This window comes from Enhydra lutris, unplaced genomic scaffold, assembly GCF_002288905.1.
Source record: "Enhydra lutris kenyoni isolate GAN:26980312 unplaced genomic scaffold, ASM228890v2 scaffoldscaffold9, whole genome shotgun sequence".
Lineage (NCBI taxonomy): Eukaryota > Metazoa > Chordata > Mammalia > Carnivora > Mustelidae > Enhydra > Enhydra lutris.
Genome location: NW_019154093.1, coordinates 18,821,846 through 18,840,146, shown reverse-complemented (window position 1 = coordinate 18,840,146; position 18,301 = coordinate 18,821,846). Strand labels below are relative to the sequence as shown.

The 18,301-nt window shown below is 37.6% G+C and overlaps 1 protein-coding gene across 1 annotated transcript in view; it reads left to right on the top strand.

Moving 5' to 3' along the window:
• LOC111142830 (ATP/GTP binding protein like 4) overlaps positions 1 to 18,301 on the top strand; it is a 1,494,143-nt gene that overhangs the window by 783,513 nt on the left and 692,329 nt on the right. The gene's annotated exons all lie outside the window — the stretch shown is intronic.

Below are 18,301 nucleotides of genomic sequence, written 5' to 3'. Positions count from 1 at the left end.
GAACTTCTCAAACTCAACACCCAGAAAACAAATAATCAGGGGAAAAAAATGGGCAGAAGACATGAACAGACACTTCTCAAAAGAAGACCTACAAATGGCTAACAGACACATGAAAAAATGTTCATCATCATTAGCCATCAGAGAAATTCAAATCAAAACCACATTGAGATACCACCTTATGCCAGTTAGAATGGCAAAAATTGACAGGGCAAGAAACAACAAACATTGGAGAGTTTGTGGAGGAAGGGGAAACCCTGTTACACTGTTGGTGGGAATGCAAGTTGTTACAGCCATTTTGGAAAGCAGCGTGGAGGTTCCTCAAAAAGTCAAAAATAGAGCTCCCCTATGACCCAGCAACATGTGCTCTTTTGTAATTGATGTCCGCCACTTACTATAATGCTGTGAAGGTTCATCCATATTGTAGCATGTATCAGTACTTTTTTTTATGACTGAATAAGGTTTTGGTATATAGAAATATTGTATTTTCTTTAGTCATATATTGTTAATGAACATTTAGGTTATTTCCATGTTTTGGAAATTTTGGTATTATGAATAATACTTCTATGATTATTTGTGTACAATATTTTGTGTAGACAAATTTTTTTCATTTCTCTAGGATATATAACTTGAATGGAATTACTGTGTTTTATGGTAACTGTTTTGCTTTTTCAGAAATTGCCAGACTAGTAGTTTGGGGGTGGAGTCTTTTGTGTTTTCCATATAAAGAATCATGTCATCTTCGAAGAGAGAAAGTTTGACTTCTTCATTGCCAATTTGGATACATTGTATTTCTCTTTGTTGTCTGATTGCTGTTGCTAGGACTTGTAATACTATGTTGAAAAAGAGTGGTGAGAGTGGGCATCCTTGTTGTGTTCCTGATCTGAACAGGAAGGCTGCAAGCTTTTTCCCATTGAGGATGATATTTGCTGTGGGTCTTTCATAGATAGATTTTATGAAGTTCAGGAATGTTCCTTCTATCCCTATACTTTGAAGTGTTTTAATCAGGAATGGATGCTGGATTTTGTCAAATGCTTTTTCTGCATCAATTGAGAGGACCATGTGGTTCTTCTCTCTTCTCTTATTAATTTGTTCTATTACACTGATTGATTTGCGAATGTTGAACCATCCTTGTAACCCAGGGATGAATCCCACCTGGTCATGGTGGATAATCGTTTTAATGTGCTGTTGGATCCTGTTTGCTAGGATCTTGTTGAGAATCTTAGCATCCATATTCATCAGTGATATTGGTCTGAAATTCTCCTTTCTGGTAGAGTCTTTGCCTGGTTTGGGGATCAGGGTAATGCTGGCTTCATAAAAAGAGTCTGGAACTTTTCCTTCTGCTTCAGTTTTTTGAAACAGCTTCAGGAGAATAGGTGTTATTTCTTCTTGAAAGTTTGGTAGAATTCCCCCAGGGAATCCGTCAGGTCCTGGGCTCTTGTTTTTTGGGAGGTTTTTGATCACTGCTTCAATCTCGTTACTAGATATAGGTCTATTCAGGTTGTCAATTTCTTCCTGGTTCAATTTTGGGAGTTTGTAGTTTTCCAGGAATGCATCCATTTCATCTAGGTTGCTTAGCTTATTGCCATATAACTGTTGATAATAATTTCTGATGATTGTTTCTACTTCCTTGGTGTTAGTTGTGATCTCTCCCTTTTCATTCATAATTTTATTAATTTGGGCTTTCTCTCTTTTCTTTTGGATTAGTATGGCCAATAGTTTATTGATCTTATTGATTCTTTCAAAAAAACAACTTCTAGTTTCATTGATATGTTCTACTGTATCTCTGGTTTCTACCTCATTGATCTCAGCTCTAATCTTGATTATTTCCCTTCTTATGTGTGAAGTTGGATTGATTGGTTGTTGATTCTCCAGTTCTTTAAGGTGTAGAGACACCTTAAAGTGTATTTAAGTGTATTCTTAAGTGTATTCTTGTTTTTTTTGATTTTTTTGAGGGAGGTTTGGATGGCTATGTATTTCCCCCTTAGGACTGCCTTTTCTGTATCTCATAGGTTTATACAGCAATTCAGTAACATGGCAGGATACAAAATCAATGTACAGAAATCAGTGGCTTTCTTTTTTTTTTTTTTAAGATTTTATTTATTTATTTGACAGACAGAGATCACAAGTAGGCAGAGAGGCAGACAGAGAGAGAGGGGAAAGCAAGCTCCCTGCTGAGCAAAGAGCCTGATGTGGGGCTCAATCCCAGTACCCTGGGATCATGACCCGAGCCGAAGGCAGAGGCTTTAACCCACTGAGACACCCAGGTGCCCCAATCAGTGCTTTCTTATACACTAACAATGAAAATACAGAAAGGGAAATTAGAGAATTGATTCCATTTACTATAGCACCAAGAACCATAAGATACCTGGGAATAAACCTAACCAAAGAGGTAAAGGATCTGTACTCGAGGAACTACAGAACACTCATGAAAGGAATTGAAGAAGACACAAAAAGATGGAAGACCATTCCATGCTCTTGGATTGGAAGAATAAACATTGTTAAAATGTCTATACTGCCTAGAGCAATCTATACTTTTAATGCTATTCTGATCAAAATTCCACCGGTATTTTTCAAAGAGCTGGAGCAAATAATCCAGAAATTTGTATGGAATCAGAAGAGACCCCGAATCGCTAAGGAAATGTTGAAAAACAAAAATAAAACTGGGGGCATCACGTTACCTGATTTCAAGCTTTACTACAAAGCTGTGATCACCAAGACAGCATGGTACTGGCATAAAAACAGACACATAGACCAGTGGAACAGAGTAGAGAGCCCAGATATGGACCCTCAACTCTATGATCAAATAATCTTTGACAAAATAGGAAAAAATATACAGTGGAAAAAAGACAGTCTCTTCAATAAATGGTGCTGGGAAAACTGGACAGCTATATGTAGAAGAATGAAACTCGACCATTCTCTTACACTGTACACAAAGATAAACTCAAAATGGATAAAAGACCTCAACGTGGGACAGGAATCCATCAGAATCCTAGAGGAGAACATAGGCAGTAACTTCTTCAGATATCAGCCACAGCAACTTCTTTCAAGATATGTCTCCAAAGGCAAAGGAAACAAAAGTGAAAATGAACTTTTGGGATTTCATCAAGATCAAAAGCTTCTGCACAGCAAAGGAAACAGTCAAGAAAACAAAGAGGCAACCCACGGAATGGGAGAAGATATTTGCAAATGACAGTACAGACAAAAGGTTGATATCCAGGATCTATAAAGAACCCCTCAAACTCAACACACACAAAACAGATAATCGTATCAATAAATGGGCAGAAGATATGAACAGACACTTCTCCAATGAAAACATACAAATGGCTATCAGACACATGAAAAAATGTTCATCATCACTAGCCATCAGGGAGATTCAAATCAAAACCACATTGAGATACCACCTTACACAGTTAGAATGGCCAAAATTAGCAAGACAGGAAACAACATGTGTTGGAGAGGATGTGGAGAAAGGGGAACCCTCTTCCACTGTTGGTGGGAATGCAAGTTGGTGCAGCCACTTTGGAGAACACTGTGGAGATTCCTCAAGAAATTAAAAATAGAGCTTCCCTATGACCCTGCAATTGCACTACTGGGTATTTACCCCAAAGTACAGATATAGTGAAAAGAAGGGCCATCTGTACCCCAATGTTTATAGCAGCAATGGCCACAGTCACCAAACTGTGGAAAGAACCAAGATGCCCTTCAATGGACGAATGGATAAGGAAGATATGGTCCATATACACTATGGAGTATTATGCATCCATCAGAAAAGATGAATACTCAACTTTTGTAGCAACATGGACGGGACTGGAAGAGATTATGCTGAGTGAAATAAGTCAAGCAGAGAGAGTCAATTATCATATGGTTTCACCTATTTGTGGAGCATAAAAAATAACATGGAGGACATGGGGAGATGGAGAGGAGAAGGGAGTTGAGGGAAATTGGAAGGGGAGGTGAACCATGAGAGACTATGGACTCTGAGAAAAAATTTGAGGGTTTTGAAGTGGTGGGGGTTGGGAGGTTGGGGTAACCAGGTGGTGGGTATTAGGGAGGGCACGTATTGCATGGAGCACTGGGTGTGGTGCAAAAAACAATGAATTACGCTGAAAAGAAATTTAAAAAAAAATTTGCCAGACTATTTTCTAAAGTCAGTGTGCAATTTTACTTTCCCACTACTAATGTATGAAGTCAAGCTCTTTTTGATTTCTATTATTTTGTTCTCCCATGTAGTATGTGTGAGTTGTATATGGTACATGTTGGTTTATGTGTAGATTTATGTTATGCATAGCATATGTGATATGTGTGGTTTCATGTGTATGTATGTATGTGCATATATGTATTATTGGGTACATAATCCGTGTGCTTGTGTGTGTGCAACTGCACATATGTATCTCTTTTGCATCAGATTCAGGACTAGTGATACTGTTGAGATACTACATTTTCTGCCCTTCTCCGAGTAAGATTTCTGCTAGCCTGAGACAGATTTTGCTTGGTAGCAGCTTGCATCCAACCTCATAGCCTGGTACCCAACAATATGCAAATTGGCTGGTGGGCCCCAGGATTTCCAAGCTTCGGGGAGAATAGTATTTCCTGTCCCTTACAATAGGTGCCAGGCAAAATGGTATGGGATGGGGTCTAGTCATAGAATTCAGGCTGCCAACAATCTCTTGAGGTGAATATTAAACTTAATTATCATTAAGGGTTTTAAAGAAGACCAACTCTTTCCCCGGCAATGCTGCTTTGTTTCTTGATCCCTCTCTCTGGAACCAACTTCTAAAAAGTAGGTTCTGCCACTCACTTTGTTAGGTGATTAAGCAATTTATGTAACTTCTCTGAGACCCTGCTTCCTCTGATACAAAATGGAGCTACTAATATCGACCTTACAATGCTGTTGTAAGAATTAAATCTATGTAACCCCCTCAAAATATTGTAACTGTAAGAATTATTGGTTCAGTTCTCTTTTTTTTTTAAATAAAAATCCTATATCATCTCTAGCACTTAATGCTTTTCCATGAAAGTTTGCTTTTGTTGTCAAGTATGTATTTTCAACACATCTCAGAAGTCTTTATTTGATATAAGAACTTAATAAGGGGAGGTGAACCATGAAAGACTATGGACTCTGAAAAACAATCTGAGGGGTTTGAAGCGGCAGGGGGTGGGAGGTTGGGGGAACCAGGTGGTGAGTATTAGAGAGGGCACGGATTGCATGGAGCACTGGGTGTGGTGCAAAAACAAGGAATACTGTTATGCTGAAAATAAAAATAAAAAATAAAAAATAAAAAAATAATTAATTAATTAAAAAAAAGAAAAAAGAACTTAATAAGGATACTTGGATCATAAGCAGGATACTTAACTGTTTTTTGGCTTTTAATCAAGTATATCAGAAACAATAAAATGATTTAACTTGAACCCAGATGTGGTTTAACATAAAGGAATTAGGGGAAAAAAAAAAAGGAAAATCTCTACTCACAAAGTAGTGCATTATAAAGCCCTAGTCATTTAAAAAAGATATAACTGAAATAGAAGGGATTACCTCCCACTCACTCTAGTAAGAAGAAAAGGAACAATTAAAATGAATATATTAGGAAGGATATTATTTTTATTTCAATATTTCCATTATATTCCCTCCAGTTACATGCTGAATAGAGTTCTCTAATGCAACTGAAACCCCAAGATAGAGTTTTTAAAAGAGTGAATCATGGAAGATTAAGGCATTTCTCTTTTGCTGGGTGGAAGATAGGTTTTTCTGACAAAAACAAGATTAGACATTAAATGCTGGGGGAGGTATGCAATTCTGAGTGAATCAACAGTGATAAAGTCCCTTGAGACTCTACCCTTTATCAAACTTCTCTTTCCAAACTGGATAATATAAAAAGATTCTTTAAATACTGCTTCTTGAGAGGGCATGTGGGTGTGTGTAGAGGGATGGTGGGGGAGGAGGGAGGAGAGAAAAAAGTAGCATCTTTAAAATTCTTACTAGGTATCATAGAATTTCAGAGTTTGAAGACACCTTAAGGATCGTTTGGTCCTAAATCTCAATGAACAGTGATAAAAATGAGGCTCAAAGAGGAGAAATTATTCTCCTAGAGACTTTTAACAAGGTGGACGAACCGTGCTGGAACTTGGGTCTCTCCTCTGGCCAGAACCCAACTCCTAAGCTGAGCAGGTAGCACAGGTAGCTTCAGTCCTGTGACTGAAAGAGGTCTGCAGAAAGATGCAGGTGTAAAAACAGGCTCTACCTGGTACCTTATATGGCTCGGGACAAGTTGTTTAATGCCTCTTTGCCTTAATTCCTACATCTATAAAACATAATTATGCCCAGCTTTTGGTGAAATTTGAGGATTATGTGAGAAAAGGTGGGTGAGTCACTCAGTGCACTACTGGCATCCTTTCCCCTACTCACTCCCTTTTAGCTTAGATTTTACCCTTTACCGTGGCCAAGCTTGGCTAGTTTTCCAGACCCTCTCATCCTATTCCCAGCCCTAGTCCTCTCTGTGCTAGTGCTGAATGGCAGGCCCGGGAAGTGCTGAGTGAACCCCACAGCTGGTTGCCCACACTGTCCTGCTTAGCACATTTCTATCCCTATTACAACTCAAGCAGTCTCCAAAGGTCAGGATCCAAACACTAAGTCCTTCTTTGAATTTAATCAAGGAATTCAGATGCTTGTTCTGATTAGTGAAATTTTATAGATGGCTGATTCCCACTGACCATGTCATCAACCCCAGTTTCTAAGACTATTTCTGGAGCTGAATGCTTGTTTGGAAATCTTCCTAAAACCTGAGTGGTTCTTACTTGGTTTGTTCCCAGTTGTCTCTTTAAAAAGAACCATGTGCGAGTGGTTTTTCTAGACCAGGTTGACAACTTTTTGAAAGTGGCTTGTGCTAGTTCTTTTCTTTGTTTCTCCTGTTCTTTTCTGTTCTCCTTTAAAAAAAAAAAAAGTATTTATTTGAGAGAGAGAGAGAGAGAGAGACCACGAGCAGGGGGAGGGGCAGAGGGAGAAGCAAACTCTCTGTCGAACTGGGAGCCTGATGCTGGGCTCCATCCCAGGACTCAGGGATCATGACCTGATCCAGGCAGTTGCCTAATCGACTGAGCCACCCAGGCAGCACTGTTCACCCTTACTAATTTATTCTCTGTGTTTATCAAAAAGATAATGAAGGCAAGATTTTGGCTAGATATTGTAGACATTGAATAAGTCATAATACCTGTAACTTACAGTCTAACAGGAATCTATTTATAATACCTCTAGATAAGTGATATGTACAGGATGCTGGAGAAATAAACAGGAGGATGACCAATTCTGTTACTAGCTGTTAGGGAAAACTTTCCTGAAAAGGTAGCACTTAAGTAGAATCTTAAAGACATTGAAATTTGTATGTTTAGCAAGCTGGGGAAATGAGTGGGCAAAAGGAAGGGTAGTGCAAAGGCATGGGAAAACATACTGTGGGAAATAATGAGCAATTTGGGCTGGCAGGAATACTGTGTGCTAGGAATGGGAAAGATGAGCAGAGCTTGAGTCCTGTAATAGGTAATGAGGCTGGAAAATTAGGTTAGGAAGAGATTGCTGACTGAACTTCTTAAGGGGGAGACTATGTTTTCCTCTTAGAGAGCGAGAAACACAGTAGATGCCCTGTGAATGTTGTTGAACTGGTCTGAGCCACCACCATCTTTTTTCCTCAATTACTGTAGTGACCTAGTGACTTCCTACTTTTACCCATATACCCCTATAGTTTATTCTCTACAGAGCCACTGGAGCAATCTTTTCAAAAACACAAGTCTGGTCATATGACACCTCTACTCATTTCATTTCTTATTACTCCCCCCTCCCCCCGCGCTCACAGTGATTTAGTTATACTCATCTCCTTGCTAGTCCTCACACATGCCATACTTACTCTTGTCTTTGGGCTTTTGCAGTAGCTGTTCTTTTGCTTGGAAAGCTTCTACCTCATATATCCATATAGCGACTCCTTACCTCCTTCAAGGTGAAGAAAAGCAATAATGTGTTCACTTTTGCATAAGGGCCTGTAGGACATCCAGATAGAAGAGTCCAGATGGCAGCTGGACATTAAGTCTGGAGCTCAGGAGAGACAACAAAAAAGGATAAGGAGATTTGTTGTTACTAAGACATGGGTGATGGTGTAAGCCACCTCCAGAGATGTAGCATAATGTGGGAAGAGACTCCTCCTGCCTTCCATGAAGTTCCAACAGGCATAATTGTAGAGCAGATTATTAAATATTCAACAGAGTTTGTAACAGATAAAAGCAATTTTGTCTAATTTCCCTAAATATTAATATCTTTGTGCACCATAATCCTTTCATTATCATAAATGTTTATTCAAGTTAAATATTGAGCACACTCTGATTTGCCAGGATTTGGGTGTGGTGTTTTTGTTTGTTTTCATTTTTGTTTTTGTTTTTGCATCTCTTCTCACTGAGTTTTAGGCTGGAAATGTGAATGAATTAAAACTGCTTGGATCCAACTGATTGCTTTTGCCTACTCTTGTATTACCTGAAGGTTTTGAAGAGGAAAGAGTATGGACTTTGTTAACAGGTGGACCAGGGGTTCATTACTACTTTCCAGCCATGATAGATAAGTGGCTTAATCTTTCTCAACTTCACTTTTCTCATTTTTACCTTGCATTTAAGATTATCTTGAGAATTAAAAAGAGATACCATAATTCTAATTCAACAAGGTACCTAGCACTTAGGAAGTACTCAGTGAATGCCCATTTCCTATGAATCCATTTCTCAAAGTGATTGGTCTTTTTTCACCAAGGCTTGTATCACTATCTCTCCAATACCACTGGCTCTGGATTGGCTGGCAGCAAGCTGGATAAGAAAGTCAAATATGATTTTCTGTGGCCACTAGCCCTTGTAGCCCCAAGGAGATGGAACATTTGTCTGCTCTATAGCACATGGGAGTCTGATTTGTTTATATCATAAATGGTCCATACCAGGATATGCTTACTAAAAGTAAACTCCTAATTAACCAATCTCTGTGAGCTGTGCCAATGTAAGCATGATATACCAAAGCTAATTTGGCAGCTTCTCTACTTTTACCCTACCAGGACTTCCTATCCTTGTTAAGGTGTGTAGGGTCAGCCTGAAGCAGTCCCAGCTTGGGACTAGTGGAAATCCATTATTAATCTGCCTAGCTAGAGGCCTTCTATGACTTTTTAACCTAATTATCTAATATTTTATTCTGATAGTCAGTGAAACAAGCTAAATAGCCTATATCTTTGCAGTTGTGGCCTTTCCCCTTTTTAAGACTGAGGAATTAAACTGGGCATTCAAAAGAAGAAAGTTTCTATTTCTTCATTATCAGTTCAGTTCCACAGATATTTTCTGTTATGAAATACAGAATAGGCAGGGTCTTTAATTTTGAGGCATTTATAGTTCAGTGGGCAAAAAGAAACTTAAATGATTCCTATATTGAAGATAGGATTTGTGTCTAATTTTTCATCTATATATACCTCTTGGCACTCAGTAGCTTGCATGTAACTGGTGCCCAGTAAGTTCTGGTTGGTTGAATAGATAAATGAATGAATAAAGGGAGTCGGTAATTAGTCTTAGGGCCTTCCTTATTTTTCAATAGTTGGCATGTTTGACATCATCTGACTGTTTTGCTTTCCTTTTCATAATTTTTGTCTTAGTGCATGCAAGTACACATTTGTATATGGGAACACACACACACACACACACACACACACACACACACACACACATGCTCTGTAAATGCTGGATCTATCACAAAGGAACTTGATTAAAAGATTAAGTGATGTAATTCCCTACTACCGCATCCCAACCTGACCAATTCCTTCTACTTACTCCTCTGCTAAGTGAGCTCCTTTTGGACCATGAGCTCCCCCAGTAGAGACTGTTTCTGATTCACCTCTGTACTTCCAGCATCCAGCACAGGGCTTGCCACAGAGCCTGCCCTTTGTCAGTTTGGTTGCACAACAGAGAGAAACAGATTTTTGGTAGTGTTGAATTCCAGGGCCATGTGGAACTTGGTTTAATTAAGCCAGGGGTGTGAACTTTTAAGCTCCCTCTCTACTCTTCTGTTTTTCCCAAATTTCTTGTGCTTGCTAAATGATGGCTGAAGTCCCTTGAATGGGTGCATAGCTACCTTTTTAAAATAGACTTCCAAGTGAGAAAGAAGAGAACCTAGACAAGAAGTTGTCAGTGATACAGATTTATGCCATTTTATAATATTTTCTGAATGTATACTATGTACAAACATATTTGAGCATCACAGTTTGCCTTAGGAAGTATAGCAAATAATATTTCTGTTTTACAGATATGAAAATTGAGATTCATAAAAATAAAATGAAATTTAGGGCCAGATAATGATTTTATTGCAGAGCCTGTATTAGGGATAGAGACAATAAAAAAGTAATCAGACAAATGGAAAAGCAGAGAGTTGAGGATTTGATAAAACTCAAGGTAGAATTTTCTGATTTCTCAGGTTTTTTTATGGGTTTCTCTGAAATGGTTCCTGCTTAGCTTTTCAGTTAGTTTTAAGAAACACTAATTCTAATTTTTAAGCATAAAATTCTGGAATATCAAGTTCTGGGCAAAATCATGAAAACAATGTGAATTTTTGTGGCATCCTTACTGTCCCAAACCACACTGGTCTTCTTTGGGCCCATGTCCCTTGAACTCATCTCCTTCAAATCTGGCACTCTGGCTCTAATCAGAGCTTTTTAAAGTATCATCATTCTCATCCATATTGCCATGCTTACTCTCTACAATTATCACTAGCACCCATTGCTATCAGAATCAATGGGCAGATATCAAAGGGAAAGAGGAAGAATGGGAAGGCTTGGTCAATAACTGACATAAAATTGCCTAAAAATATTTTCCCTAAAAATTAAGGGGTGCTAATGGCCTAATTCAAGAGTATTCAACAAATGGCTGCTTAGATCCAGGTGATAGGAAGAATTCAGAAATAGCTTCATGGGTGTGCAACCCATGCAATCACACAGGGCTCTGCACTTAAAAGGGTCCCATGCTTGGTTTAATGCTCTTGGTTTAAGCCTCTTGAAAGTCTTAATAATTTTTAAACAAGGGGCCTACATTTTCATTTTGCACTGGTACTCAAAAACTATGTAGTCCATCCTCTAAGAAGTCATTTCAAATTGCAGTTTGTGGTAATAAAAAGCTCTTGAGATTTAAAAAAAAATAGAACCTGAAAGAAATAAAACAAAACAGCTGATAAGGAACTAAAATTAAAGAATGGCTGCCCTATATAAACTTATATGCTTGACAAAAGGTTTTCACATCATATACCTGTATGGGAAGCCTTAGAACATCCAATCGAGCAACATGGAGAGATGATTACAGTTATTTGCACCCATAGAATATCTTCCTTCCTTTATACTCTCCTCTTCTTATGTATTTTCCTTTATTTCACTCTCTTAATATTTTGAGGTATTGAATAATCCTCCCACCCTCAAACTTTAAGACTCTAATAGTAAGACCTTTTTAGATGGTTCTCACTATTTTATAAAAATTTATTTTTCTGTGTCTTAGGTTCTTAGAGCCCAAATCTGAACTGGTTAAGTTGAAAAACAAATATCTAATATATTTAAAGATCGTTAGCAGCCACATGTGACTTCTAGATCCTGACATTTGCCCTCACTTTTGAAAGGCTATCTACATAGATATGGGAGGTCCACTAATAGGTGAGACTTTTTAGATATCTCAGTGTCTTTAGAGCTTAGCCACAGTTGTTTGAGAATATGGGTCTTCCCTCAAACAAGAACATATAATGTCTGTACTCTAGACCCTTGCCAGAAACTGTATCATGGACTCTCTGTTACTAACAAAATGAGTATTTTGTTAAATGATACTTGAAATGGTTATTTGGAAAATGTGTAATCCATCCATCTCTCTATAAATTAGAAGAACTATTACCGAATCAAGATTTACTTTCAGGAAATCATGTATTTAGACCAGATTGTTTTGAACTATTTTTTTTTTTTGCTATGTTAGCTTTCACTGTTTTAATGTTTTATCTGAGGACACCACAAAGAAACAACCTTAAAAAAATGTTAATGTGTTTGCTTGAAAAACCTTACCAAGATCATTGGCCGTATATGTCATCTATCTATTTCATTTTATAAAGGCCCACATGAGCTCTTTTGGGGGAATATATTTTGCTTCCTTGGATGAGGTAAGGTGAGTTTTATACACAGAATATGTGAGCCTTTTTTTTTTTTTTTTTTTGCTATGGCTGCCAGAAGATGCAAAACCAAGTTCATGACTTACCAGTATTTCTTCTGTATGGACTCTTATGGTTTATCCAATTGTGCTTCATTTTCCCTGCCTCTAGCTTTGACCTTTTTTTCTAACCTTGATTTTTATATTGTGTTATTTTATTTTGCAATTTTATGGTATATATTTCCTTAGGTCACCTCAAATCCTTTATGAAATGAGGTAGTAAAACATAAGATTATAGTGCACACATATAGACATATATAATATGGGTGTTGTATCAAGGATTGCTTATATAACTCAAAGTCAAAGCCAAAGATTGAAAATTTTAGGCACTATACTGGCTAATAGGTCAAACAATAATTGCACTTGACAGAGTGCTTCTTCCAATTACACTGCTTGGTAGGTAGAGATTGGTCTCTGATTTTCCATTAGGAAGAGCAGTCCTGGATCAGAGCTGGATGGTAAAAAAGCAAGTTACCCAGAACTCAAGATTAAGGAATTCTAGTCCTGATTCTTTCACTCACTTGCTCTGTATCATTGGGTTAAATACCTTATCTGGGTCCAAGCTTCCAATATCTGTAAAAAAAGTATTTTTCATATTAAGATGTGTGTACTGTACAACAGTTTAATAAGAATTGTATTGATTTGTCAACTTTTCTGGAAAGAAAGGAAACAAACAGTATGCTGATTTTAAGACATAGTTCCATTTAAAAAAAGACATAAAATATGAGAAAATAGATTTTTAAATGATGAAGGTACTTTCTTCATGGGTTTCTTAGAAGATTATAAAGAAGATATTAAATAGAAATGTATATTGCAAATGATAAAATATAGGAAATGTTACACAAGAGAAGGAATTCATAGTGTTGATAATACATCATTCTCTTTTTCCAAGTTCTGCATTTTAATTTTACCTTTTGAAGAAATTTGATCTTCCCTTTTAAAGATGCATCTTACAGATGAATAAGCCACCTAAGGTGAATCAAATATAGAGTGCTACCTTGTAATTTCCTATGAGCTTGTACTTTCCAGCAATCAGAAGTGTTCAGTGAGGATTTGGGTGCCTCTGAAGGCTTGGAGCACTCTGTCATCTCGATAGGATGTTGAAGATAAGATCCCATCATTGCAAAGAATTGGATGTGACCTTTATGCCCAGTTAAAATACTTAGATGTATTGCATGGAGTACTGGGTGTGGTGCATAAACAATGAATTCTGGAATGCTGAAAAGAAATTTTAAAAATAAATAAAAATTAAAAACAAACAAAACAAAACAAAATATTTAGATATAATTTCTCTTTTTGTTTTGAAACAAAAGTGTTTTTTTGATGCCAGGATGGGGTTCCTTTATGGTTTACAGCATAATGAAATTCCTTTATAACTGAACACATGGTGGGGAGAGATCTCTAAATGTTTTTCCAGACCCTTCCCCAAGTATACTTTAGCAGTTAACTTATTGAACATCTTGCTCCTCCTTCAAAACCCCCAGATTGTTTATCAGAGGGTATTTCTTTTTTTTTAATTTTTAAAAATTTTTTTCAGTGTTCCAAGATTCATTGTTTATGCAGCACACCTTCTTTTTTTTAATTTTTTAAAATTTTTTCAGTGTTCCAAGATTCATTGTTTATGCAGTACACCCAGTGCTCCATGCAATATGTGCCCTCCTTAATAGCCACAACGAGGCTCACTATCCCCCCACCCCCCTACACACCAAAACCCTGTTTGTTTCTCAGAGTCCACAGTCTCTCATGGTTTATCTCCCCCTCAGATTTCCCCCAACTCACTTCTCTTTTCTCCTCCTCCCAATGCCCCCTGTGTTATTCTTTATGCTCTACAAGTAAGTGAAACCATATGATAATTGACTCTCCAGGGACAATATCCCATTGTATATATGGACCATATCTTCTTTATCCATTTGTCTGTTGAAGGGCACTTGGCTCTTTCCACAGTTTGGCAACTGTGGCCATTGCTGCTATGAACATTGTGATACAGACGGCCCTTCTTTTCACTACATCAGTATCTTTGGGATAAATACACAGTAGTGCAATTGCAGGTTCATAGGGTAGCTCTATTTTTAATTTCTTAAGGAATCTCCACACTGTTTTCCAAAGTGGCTATACCAACTTGCATTCCCACCAACAGTACAAGAGGGTTCCCCTTTTTCCACATCCTCTCCAACGCTTGTTGTTTACTATTTTGTTAATTTTGGCCATTCTAACTGGTGTAAGGTGGTATCTCAATGTAGTTTTGATTTGAATCTCCCTTATGGCTAAGGATGAACATTTTTTCGTGTGTCTGTTAGCCATTTGTATGTCTTCTTTGAAGAAGTGTCCTTTCATGTCTTCTGCCCGTTTTGTGACATATTTCATTTTGTTTTGTTCCTGCCCCTTATATTATAGCTTAGACTGTGCAGAGAAAAGCAATCCTAATGTACTCTTATAATTAATTAAAAAAAAACAACACTGCAGTTTTTTGTAATGGATCAGGTTTGCCAGAACATGGTTTCTTTTCATTTAATCTTCACTGCACAATAACCCTATGGTTTTGTAACATTTTTAAAATTTTTTTAATTTTATCTTTTTTTTAATTTATTTTCAGCATAACAGTATTCATTGTTTTTGTACCACACCCAGTGCTCCATGGTTTTGTAACATTTTTATTTAAAGGTAGAGAAACAGAGTCTCTGAAAGGTGAACTGATTTGTTTGAGTTCACACAGCTTAGAATTAGAGGGTTTGAGATGAAATCTATATGGCTCCAAAAACCAGCCCTCTCTGAGGATGACTGCAGAATATGAGGTAAGGGATTCCTAAGGTACCAGAGACCCATATTTGCTGAAGATATGTTGACTCTATTCTGAGAAGAACTTCTAGATGTTGTGGTGGGCAATATGGTGGGGTAAAGAGAAGAAAAATAATATTTATTGAGCACATACTGCATGCTAAGAAGTGTATTAGCTCTGTCATAGATGTTCCCTAATTTAATTTTTTCTGTAATTCTCAGAGGCACCTATTCTTAATTCTCTTTTATAGAAGGAGAACTTGAATCTCAAAGAGGTTAAGTAACTTACCCAAAGCAAGATAGCTGGCAAGTATCATAGCCAGGATTCAAACCAAATGTTCAGGATGACAAGGCCCAAACTCATTCACTACATAATTATGGAAAAGGACTGGAGAAATAGGGAAAAAATTTCACACAGGCAAAAGTGATCAGCAAAGACAAGAGGGAACAAGGAAGCATCATTCAATTTTTGAGAGATTTATTTTGGTTTCTAAGTTCCAATTCATTTCAGTCCAAGAACAATGGGTTCAGGGCATTAAGATCAAAGCCTGTAGCTATTTGAGAATGTGTCTGAGATACTGTAATCAAGTGACCTTACTGCAGCTTAATTTAAAAGAGAACCAATAAACTTCAATAGCTATATATGGGCCAGATATTTATTACCCAGCCTTGCTTCATTGTGATCTAGTTAAGGCTTTTTCTGCCTGTCTGAAAAAGATAATAAATAAATAAATAAATAAATAAAAGAAACTAAGTTGTTTTGAAACTACCCTTAGTTTATGAGACAACACATAGGATTTCTATTTTTCCTTACCTAAACGCGCATGAACAAGTTACATAGGATCTCAAGGAAAAGCGAGGCAATATTAGATTGGCTGATGGAAAGCAACCCAAATGTCTTGCTCAGCACTGTATCAAAAGAGCATTTCCAAAATCTTTGGCAACCAAGCTTTCCTGCTGATTGAATTACCCTCAAGAAAGTGATCAACAGGGAGTGTTAAACACATTGCCCAGAAATTAAATGCTTTTTCAGTGCAGTCACTTCTACGAGCTCTGCTTGGAATAGTAAATATTTCATTTATTCAAGGACTCTGGGCATTGCCATGGGGTAGGAGGTTTTCTTTTATGTTTGTATTGAATCTTTTGCCTATATTAATAATGTAGAAATCTTCTGTCCAGGCAATTCTTACATGGGGCATATATTACCTTAAATATATTGCATCATATAATAGATCTTTTTTCCCCCCACCATTTTCTCAGAAGCTCTCATGAGTATCATGGCTCAAGGTAAAGCCGTGGCAAAATCCAGAGGTTCTAAACTCATTCCTGAGGCTGATGTAACAAAGTCCTAACCATCTTAACTCATTAACCTTGACAAGAGGATAATTTTAGGAGAATTTAAGCCATTCTAAGCTCATCAAGATGGAACAGAGGATTGAGTCCCCCAGGGCTGCTCTTAGGGATAGTGGCAAGAAGTGAAACTAGAAAACTCTATTGGAATCCATGCCATGGAGTAATTTTTGCCAGGCAGCCTGTCTTAGCTTTATTTTTGTTGGAGCTTTTTCAATAATACAGACTGAGATTTGTATACATGTTATGAAATTAGGGAAATGAGGTATCTCCCAGTAACTTAAGACAATGGAAAATAGATTTTCTGAAGTTAAACTTAAAACAACATTGGTTGGGAAACAGATATGCAAAATCATCTTTGAAAGTATCTTGAGATCCATTAAGACTGACTGATTAACTAATGTGTTTAAAGAAGAATGTGTTGACCCATTGTGGGCGATAATCCTGTGAATCATAGAAAAGGAAGTTGTGCAGTAGTGCTGGGTGAGCTTCTGACTTGGAGGCTCTGACCTGAGTGCGCCTGTGGTATAAATCTGTTTTAGGAGCCGGCCAGGGGGCTAATTGAGGGGGCCACTGTAATATGAAGGTTCCAGTGAGGAAATTAAACTCATCTAATAAGTCATTTTGAATCATCACTTTGTGGCTGGTACTAAGGAGTGAGCTGACAGGGAGATGTTGTGAGGCAGTATAAAGACTATTTGACTAGCAAATATGACTTTAAACGAGAAGATCTTGGCTATCTGCCAGCCTACTCCCCTATCTAACTATGTAACTATGCACAAGTCACTTCACCTCTCTGATACTCCGTTTTCTGATGACTTGCCAGTCTCACATTTTACCACTCTATGTCAAATTTTGCACTTTATCTTTCTAGATTTCCAGACTGCCTTTGTGAACACCATGTATTTTCCTACGCTGCCTCCCCTGCCCTAAGTTTATAGTACCACCTACATTCCCTCAGTTGCTCTCTACCACCTAGATTCTTGGTACCTTCCAGGGTTAAGTGTGCATTTGCCAATCTCTTGGTCAATGAACCTGTCTGCCCCTGCCAGCTACGTCTACAGCTATCAGCTTTGATTTCAGAAACCTGTAAGTGTTTCTGAGGTCCCAAAGTGGCTTGCACAAGTGACTGCTTAATTTCTCAGTCTTTCATTAGATAGCTGAAAGGATGTCATTTGAAGGAGAAAATACATGTAAATAGTGTAGTTTCAGAGTCAGGAACAGTCTCAGTAGAGAAATGATAGAAAGATATAGGTTGACATTCTTAATAATTACCATCATTAAGTAATGACTGAATTCCTTTATAAGGCAGTTAACTCCCTGTCACTGAAAGTATTCAGTCAGAGAATGAGTGACTCCTGACCACAAAAAGGGGATTTTTGCCTTACTGGGAAGATCAGATTAGATGGTCTTTAAGGTCTACTCAACAGATGAGTAGGTTAGAAAGTGACAAATGACAGGACAGACAGAAGCAGACAGTTTCAGAAAAGACCATCAATGTTGACACATGCAACTAAAGATTATTAGGCTTGCATTTGTTTATTAATTCATTCATTAATTTATTTACCTTTTATTAGATGTGTTTTATGCTCCAGGCACAATGCTAAATACTAGGGATTCAGTCGCAGCCCCCCAAAAGAGCATAAGCCAGGGATAAAAGACACATACATAGACAAATGGATATAATACAATGTGCTCAATGATATAAAGGAAGGGCAAATTAAGTGTGGCATAGAGCAGAACATAAAAGAAAGAGAAAACAACTTCATATATAGATTGGGGGTAGCTTCAGAGAGGAGTTAGATCTTAAAACATGACAGACTTTAGCAGGATTAAAAATGGGAGCTGATCAGGGCACCTAGGTCGCTTAGTTATTAAATGTCTGCCTTCAGCTCAGGTCATGATCCCAGCGTCCTGGGATTGAGCCCCGCATCAGGCTCCCTGCTCAGTG